Source organism: Pipistrellus hanaki (assembly GCF_964339955.1).
Source record: "Pipistrellus hanaki genome assembly, chromosome: 4".
Lineage (NCBI taxonomy): Eukaryota > Metazoa > Chordata > Mammalia > Chiroptera > Vespertilionidae > Pipistrellus > Pipistrellus hanaki.
In genome coordinates, this window is record NC_140506.1 from 22,539,268 (window position 1) to 22,548,548 (window position 9,281).

The 9,281-nt window shown below is 43.0% G+C and overlaps 1 long non-coding RNA gene across 1 annotated transcript in view; it reads left to right on the top strand.

The window, feature by feature from the left end:
* Nucleotides 1-8,958, top strand: part of LOC311621556 — a 23,597-nt gene extending 14,639 nt beyond the window's left edge. The window contains exons 3-4 of the long non-coding RNA XR_014794849.1: nucleotides 5,634-5,720; nucleotides 8,473-8,958. This is a non-coding gene — a long non-coding RNA (uncharacterized lncRNA). The remainder of the gene's footprint in view (nucleotides 1-5,633; nucleotides 5,721-8,472) is intronic.
* Nucleotides 8,959-9,281: the final 323 nt, after the last annotated feature.

The following is a 9,281-nucleotide window of genomic DNA, read 5'->3' on the forward strand; positions in this document are numbered from 1 at the left end:
CCAAAAGCCCTTAACCCAGGGCCCATTTTGGAGAAGGGGTTTAACTGTTTGAATGGGTAGCACAAGACTCCTAGACTCCCAATCCTTGGAAAGGTGACCTGTCTTTGAGAAATCCGTTTAGCACATGGCTCTTTGAAGCAGCTCATTGAGCAACTATTTGTCATGCCCTTCCATCCCCCAGAGCCACCTTTGACAGGAGGGCAGTAGAGCACTGCTCTGGGGAAATCAGAGCATCACACCTGGCTGCTTGAAACCTCAGCGGCACTCTAACTTTCCACAGGTTGCACCACCTGGTTAATTTAATCACAGGAAGGAGCAGTCTGTCAAGTGACTAAAATGCCTTTACTTTCCACTCACCTATTTTTTCTTTAATTAATAGGCTTCACTTTTTAGAGTAATTTTAGATTTACAGAAAAACTGAGGGGAAAGTACAGTTACTTTATATCTCCTCTCCTTACATAGCCTCCCCATTAATAACATCTTCCACTAATGTGGAACATTTACTACCACTGATAACACAATACTATGATAAATAAAATTAAACTACAGTCTGAAGAGCTTTAAAATTTTAAAATTAATATAAGTTAAAATTTTAATTAAAGTAATTTTAACAAAATAGATAATAATATAGTAAGTTATTATTAACTAAAGTCCATAGATTACATATGGGTTCACTCTTGGTGCTGTGCATGCTATTGGTTTGGGCAAATGTATAATATAAGGACATGCATCCACAATTATAAAATCATACAGAGTAGTTTCATGGCCCTAAAAATTGTCAGTATTCCACCTATTCATCCCTCTGCACCACACTCCCAATCCCTGGCAATTCCTAATCTTTGTGTTATCTCTATATTTTTGCCTTTTCCAGAATGTCATACAGATGAAGTCATACAGTATGCAGTTTTTTTAGTTTAGCTTCTTTCACTCAGTAGTAAGCATTTAAGATTCTTCCTTGATCACTCACTCATTTTTTGAAATCTCTGAATAATATTCCATTGTGTGACTACACCATAGTTTCTATATCCAAAGACATCTTGGTTGCTGCCCAGTTTTAGACAGATATATATATATATATATATATATATATATATATATATATATATATATATACCAAGTGACCAAAATGACCAGAATGACTGGTCGCTATGACACACACTGTAGTTGGCCAACTGGTCAAATGGGGACAGGGCTGGCTGGCCAACCTCCCCCTGGCAGCCCTTCTCCCATGTCCCCTCCCCCAGCCGGCCAGCCCTTATCAACCTCGATCAGGGTGGGGCAGCAGGACCCCACCCGTGCCTAAATCCATGCACTTAGCCTCTAGTTATAAATAAAGCTGCTATAAACATTCGTGTTCAAGTTTCATGTGGACATACATTTCAATCACTTCAATTAGGTAAGTAAATGCCTGGACACATGATTACTGGATTATATGGTAAAAGTATGGTCAATTTTGTAAGAAACTGTCAAACTTTCTTCCAAAATAGCTGTGCCATTTTGCATTCCCACCTGCAATGACTGAGAATTCCTTGTGTGCCACATTCTCACCAGCATTTAATATTATCAGTGTTTTGGATTTTGGCCATTCTAATGGGTGTGTTGTGATATCTCATTGTTGTTTAAATTTGTAATTCCCTGATGACATATGACATTGAACATCATTTCAAATATTTGTTACTCCATTGGGTTGCCCTCCCCCTTCCCCATGGGCCTAATGAGATATTTCCTATTCAAAGCAGAAAGAATTGGCTTATTATTATGAGGGAAAATGTTTCTAGATCAATTGGGCCAAATAGTCCCTTAACACATTTTTCAAAAGTGATGGGGAACTACACTAATTCCAAGTAACATTTCCCTTTTTAGATGCTTTCAAATTAGACAGCTCAGACAGAGCTAAAAACAATAGGAAATGATTAATACTCCCCACCGCCAACCTGGGGAGCCTTGAGACCAGATCCTACTGCTTTGCAATGGGGGGAAGCACCTAATCCAGACTAGTGAATACTTTACTAAGAGCGAGACATTAATTAATTTGAGATATTTCTACAATCCTGCCTCCCTGGTGTGCATTTTAGACCAGACCAGCTATATTTTAAGAAGTAAGGGAAATTGTTATCTCATTGACAGAACCAACTTGTTTTTAATTCAATAAAACTAAAATTCATTGCCTGCGCTGGCTCCAGCAAATTCTCTGCAAGCCAGTATTTATCAGGACATTAACATGTCTCTATTAAGGACCAACATGTCTACCACAGGGAGAGATGCAAAGAGCAGAGTGTTGGTCTCTCCTCATTGTGATGGGGAAGAAGAATTAATAAACAGACATCAGGAAGGATATAGAACATCTACAAATAATGCAGCAACCAGGAGTTTCATGTCCATTTTGACCAGGACACTGGTGCTGTTGCAATTTGTAGTTTGACATTGAAGATTAGAACTGTCCGAGGTGCACTTTGAAGAAGAAATTGTGCTTAGTGGGACTATGGGACAATATGGTGGCTATTTGTCTGAGTTCCTCAACTCTCAGCTCCTCTTCCTCACCATGGCCAAGTTCTGATGAGCATCACTCTTTGAAGTGAAATGGTAAGTGAAACATATTTTAACATTGTCTGTCTGTACTTTATCTCTGGCCTAAGGATCCTTCATTTACTATGGTTTACCCTAAGCTCTGAGTATTACATAAGCTTTTCCAAATATTTCCTCCACAACACTGAGTTTGAGCAATTACAATCATTCTTTCCTAGCCAGTTCATTTGTAGATATTGAAGAACCGATTCTTCCAGTGTAATTCATAAAGCAACTGGTTTCCAGCATCTTCCTAAATGAAATACAACGTTAGGGAGGTATTCTGGCCACAGGGAGACTGTGGAAAGGTTTATTCTATCAGGAGGGCTGCAAATACACAGTCTCCAAGAGCTATTAGATACCACCTCCCTTTTCCACCTGAATCAGAAAGCAAATGTCACCTCACGTAATGCTCACAACTGCTCTGGTAGCCAATGGTATTGCAGTTATGCACAGCTTAATGATGGGGTTACAGTCTGAGAAATGTGTCATTTGGGAGATTCATTATTGTGTGAACATCACAGGGTGCACTTTCACCCACCTGGAAGGAATAGGTCACTATACACTTAGGCTTCATGGTAGAGCTTATTGCTCCCAAGCGATAGGCCTATACAGCATGCATTGTGCAAAACAGGATTAAATCAAGCACAAGAGAAAATTATGCAATGAAGAGACTCAGTAAACATATGATGTATGAGGCTGCTGCCAGTGTAACATGGCAGACTATTTTACCATGGACTTATTTTATAAGTAGAAAGAATACACTCTAAAATATCAATAAAAAGTATGATATAGAAATGTGTAAATCAATAGCATGATCGTTTATCATCATTATCAATTATCATGTATCATACATAATTGTGTGTATTATATATTTATTTTTTACTTGTGGCCCAGTGCACAAAATCCATGCACATTAAAAGAGAATTAATTAGAGGAAATATTTTAATATTGATATTTGCCCTTTCTCTATAATAGAAGTGTCAGAGATGAAAGAAAATTAGTAAAATCTATATGAAAATCTCCATCCCGTCAGAGTCTGGGGCATGCCATGGGACCCAAAGTCAAGACCCTGCCCACCTGTACATGCCTTGAAATCGCGCGAGACCCAGCCAGCCCCACCTTCATCAAGCTCTACAGGGTTGGGGGGTGCAGCCTCAGGTCCCTCGTCAAGCCCTGCCAGGTGGAGGGTATGGCCTCAGGTCCCTTGGCCCCAGTGCCAGGGTGGGGGATGCAGCCTTAAGTCTCCCATCAAGCCCTGCTGGGTGGAGGAGGAGGGTGCAGCCTCAGGTCCCTGGGTGCTGGGGTGGGGAGCGTGGCCTCAGGTCTCCCGGCCCCGGCACAAGGGCCCCAGGGTGTGAGGGCGCAAGGGCATAATGAACCATTTGCATATTAGCTCTTTATTACAAAGGATCTTATTTTTTATTTATTTATTTTTTTTATTGATTTCATGAAAGAAGGGAGAGGGAGAGAGAGACAAAAACATCATTGATGAGAGAGAATCATTGATCAGCTGCCTCTTGCAAGTCCCCTAGTGGGGATCAAGCCCACAACCTGAGCATGTGCCCTGACTAGGAATTGAACCATGATCTCTGGGTTCATAGGTCAATGCTTAATCACTTAGGCACACCAACAGGGTATGCGCTATACTTTTATATGATTGGCAGCATAGTAGTTTTGTTTACACCAGTTTCACTGCAAACACATGAGTGCATTGCGCTATGACATTAGGACTGCTATGGTGTTAGGTGGTAGGAATTTTTTCAGGTCCATTATAATCTTATGGGACCACCATGGTACACAGAATCCTTCATTGACCAAAACATCATTATGCGATGCATGGCTATATTATCTTTGATTTGCAAATGAGAAAACTGAGGCAGAGAATTCAAATGTGACTTATTCAAGGTCATGTGAGTAGGAAACAGTGGTGTCAGGATTCAGCCCAGTGCTTTTAACCGCCTGCATGTCCCATTGCTGTTCACCTAAGTTGAAGCCATCATGGGGAAGGAGTGTCCTCTAATTAATGTTAATTTATGCTACTGAAGCTCAGAATTGCTGGGCAGGTTGGGACTGGATGGAAGATCAAGATAGTAATTTGGTGATGATAAAAAAAAAAAAAAAAGGAGTTGCATTAGGGTTGAACCCCAGTGAGAAACAGAATAAGATGTGACCAAGAAGCAGGGATGGCGACCCTAGTGGCTCAGAATGATAAGTCAGGGCCAGCTATGTGACCAAAGGTAAGGTCACCAGAGTGCCTAGCTACAGCAGCAGCAACACGCAGAACAAAGCTCCAGCAGGATGGCTGGGGCAGGATCACAAGGTGCTTTTCCTGGTGATAAATTGTGCTAAAGCCTCTGAGGGGTGTGGCCTCAAGAGGGCCAGCCCACCTGGTCCTCAAAACAGCCCCTAAACATCTCTAGAAAACAGCAGGATGTGAGAATTTCTCATAAATTCTCCTTTTATTGGAGTCATATCTGATGTCTTCTTTCCCCCCAATCGTTTATAAAATATAATTGGATTTCTAAACTATGGATTTAAATTTTATTTTCAGACTAGAGGCTTGGTGCATGAAATTCGTGCATGGGGGTGGGGGTGTCCCTCAGCTCAGCCTGCACCCTCTCCAATCTGGGACATCCCTCTCATAATTCAGGACTGCTGGCTCCCAACCACTAGCCTACCTCTGCCTGATTGCCCCTAACAGCTTATGCCTGCCAGCCTGATCACCCCCTAACCACTCTCCTTTAGCCTGATCTATGCCTCACTATTCCCCGGCTGGCCTGATTGCCCCTAACTGTCCTCTCCTGCTGGCCTGGTCACCTCCAACTGCCCTCCCCTGCAGGACTGGTCCCCCCTAACTGCCCACAACTGCCCTCCCTTGCAGGCCATCTTGTGGCAGGCATCTTGTGTCCACATGGGGGCAGCCATCTTTGACCACATAGGGGTGGCCATATTGTATCTTGGAGTAACAGTCAATTTGCATATTACTATTTTATTAGATAGGATTGTGAAAACTAGATTCAAATGAGTATTTTAGAGCTGAAAATCCTTTCTCTGATTCCCAACAGTATCAGCAAATCTCAGAACTCGTGTTGTAAGACTGCTTCAGAGGTGGGCTTGATCCATACTAGCCCCTTCTCCTCCTGCCTGGCCAGGTGAGGAAGACTGACACTGGAGATGGCTTTCCCATAGGAGCTGATCCAATGGGTGTCCAGACTCTCTGGCATTTATCTTCTTTGAGTCGTAATGTCCAGGGGTCCTACCAACAGGACAGGGGTATAGACATGGAATCAGTGGGGCAGAGAGATCCAAACTGCAGTGCTTTGGAACCCAGAGCAGAAATCTCCCCTGGAGGCAGCAGAGATGGAATTGGCTGAAGGAGTTTGAGAAAAGATGTATCATAATGAAGTCTGTGCCTGCTGCCAATGGACAAGGGGACAGGGAAGTGGAGGTGGCTTCTGCACCCGCAGAGGCCGCCAGTGTGAGATAGCCTGGAGCACAGTGGTTTGTGTCTGGACAAGGGTGGCAGTGTTTGACCACCACAATGGCCTTGGGTAGAGGTTCAGACAACACTGAGGGTCATAATCCCCCTACTAGGCCTTGTGTTTATTTTTGTTACGTTTTCCTCCCAGCCATTTTTTTTTTTTTTTTTTTTTTTTTTTTTTTAGCTACTTATCTGTTTCTTGCCTGTCACTGTGCCTAGCAGGAAGTATTTCATCTGTCCACTGGTTGGCACATACATACTCAGTGCTCAGTAAATCGTGTTGAATGTACACCTTGCCCCAAAGATGCATCCACTGAAGAGGACACAGGTACAATAAGTTTCTGCCTTGCTGGATTTCACCTTTGGCCAGGCAGCAGTGGGTGTGATCTTCCCACAGACAGTAGCAAACTGAGCAGATAGCAAACAGGTGACTGACACCATGCCCAGTGGCCTCCCTGAGGGAGGATCCTGGCACACAGATAGTTTTGGTGAGAAACGGGTAAAAAGTAAGGAACGAAGTCCCTGCCGGGGAGAAGTTAAAATGCTACCAGGTTAAACAGGGAAAAGCCAGGGATTCTGTGTCAATAATGGAAAGGGACTGGTGGGCTGAGGGAAAAACGCTCAGGGTTAAAACAAGCCAGGCAGCTGGCAATGATAAGAAGTTGGCCACTTCTGGAACATAACCTGACCTTTCCCCTTCATACTAAGCCAGTCCCTACCTCTATCCTGTGCCTTGTGCAACATTAAGTGTAACCTCAGGTTGAGGTCAGAAAGAAGGCCCAGCAGGCAACAGAGGACAAGATGGAAACCTGCCCCTTCGAACCCGGGGACAGTGAGAGGAGGACAGTGAGGCCTGGCAAAGGGCAGGGTGAGGCTCAGATGAACCAGGAGTGCACTATAGGAAGGGCTTTTGGTCCCAGCAAAGTACATTTGTCAGGGAAGGCCAGGTGTGGGGGAGCAGTAGGCTCCTAGGAGGCTGCAGACTTGGGATGGGGGGTGGAGGGATGACCCAGAGGAAGCAGAGCAGTGGGCAGAGTGGCCAGGGACTCTCTTTGCTAGGTGACGAGCTGTGGGCTAGGGGCCTGGAAGCATCTGGTGCCCTAAGGACCCCGCACTGTAAGAAGGAGCCAGGGGCCACTGAACCTGACCAGATAGAGAGGTTGACCCAGGGTGCCTGAGGAGAGGCTGCAGTCCCCAACAGCAGTAGGGCCATTTCCCCTGGAGTAACCTTCTGCCCCGCACTAGGGGTCAGTGCCAGGATCCTACCTAGAATCTCAGCAGAGAGCTGGTCCCAGTGCAGGTGGGTGAGACACGTTCAGGTGGGGAAAACAGACAGCGGGCCTCCCCAGAGGCATAGTAGAAGCTAGAGGGACCAGGAACCACTGAATCAGTGTAAGTGGCAGGTTCTAAAGTTATGACTTATTTGGCAATTTGGACTTACTGCTTCATAGCCCAAAGACATCCCCACATCTCCTCCCTGGTGAAGCTATCAGGGCTGTGGCAGCACTTCGAGAATGAGGTCAAGTATTAGAGTCGAGAGGCAGACACGGGGGGAGGGGATGGCTGGTGGTGGCAAACTGACCCAGACAGGGGCTTTAACTTCTGGCAACTCCCGGGGCCCAGGGAAGCGCTGGCAAGTGGGTTATAATGTGAGCCATGAAGGCCACAGCTAATCCTTGGCACCCAGCTCCTGGGCGCTGATCAATCTGGGTGAAAGGAACCTCGGGGTTGAAGTCTACTTTTATGAAAGGGGCTAGCATGCTGTTCAGGCAGCAATTCAGGGAAGTGCCAGAGAATGGCCACATAGATTTCTGTTTATAGGAGGACTTGCCTGCAGAAAGTGGGAAGAACAGTAAACTCTGAACATTGGATGTCGTCGTCTCCTGGCTATTCTTACTTTTTATAGAAATCAATGTTCTATGTAAATAAATGAGCACATAACCATTTATTATCTGGACAATGCAACGTATTAACAATAAGCCTCCTGATTTTGTTGAGTATGTGTCTCACTGCCTTTATCATAATGCTCTGCAAAGGCTGTTCTGGTGTGTCAGAGTGACTCGGGGAGGAATTCTAGGGCATCAAGTAAAAATAAAACTACTAATGCCTCTTTCCCAGTGATTTGGAAAAGATATATCTTTATATAGCTTTTATTTTTTTGGACTAGCTTTTTTTAAATGTCAAAATTGGGTTAAATTTTTAATAAAGATTGCATTATTAGTCAATGTTTGCTTTTTCTGGTCAAACTAGTTGTACCTGGAGAAACTCCACTATGAGCAAACCTGTAGTTTCTAAACTATTTGAAGTATATGTAACAATATTTAATGGAGGGAAGTAAATAAGTTATGACTTATGAGGGTTAATGGGATAATGCTCATATTTGGGAGACTACCAATTTCAGAAGGAATTTTTTTTTTTTATAGATTTCAACACTGAACATCAGAGAGCTACAGTATGTGAAAAGAAGCCTGGGAACTCTTGCTTTATAAATCAAATCATTTCCTGACTTGTCCTAGAAAAGTAGGACAACTGTGAAGTAATAATTCTTGAGTATGCATTCCATTTTTTTTTTTTGCAGTACCAAGACTTTGAAAAATAAAATGATTTTTCTTTATTGAAAATCAAAATTTATGTTTTTTTTAAATACAGCACTTGAAGTCTAAATTGTTTTGACTGCTAACTTGAACTGGAATCCTTGTGGCATTATGGTCTATATTTAGTGCTGTGATAAACTGTTTCCAAATCTCCTAATATCACATTTGTAATACAGAATACCATGTGATAAACACTCTAGGCTTTGGCAATGAAGGAAAGCTTTCACCAATTTTAAGTGCAGAAAAGATGAATGTTAGGAATACAATATAATTTCTAAAATGTGTAATGGTACACTTGTTAAATTCACACTGTGAATAATATTCAAAGAACAAGCCAAAAAACTAAAATTCCATCGTTTGTAGTGAAAATTACCCAAATTTCAACAGAAATTTAGCTAAATTTTCAGTTAAGAGATTGAGAAAACGTTACAATGTTCAGGCCAACAGTGTTTGCTATTTATGATCAGATGTTGATAAAATTGCAAGAATTTTTTAAATATATTTTTTATTGATTTTGTACAGAAAGGAAGGGAGAGAGATAGTTAGAAACATCGATGAGAGTCATCAATCAGCTGCCTCTTGCACACCCCCTACTGGGGATATGCCCACAACCAAGGTACATGCCCTTGACCGGAATC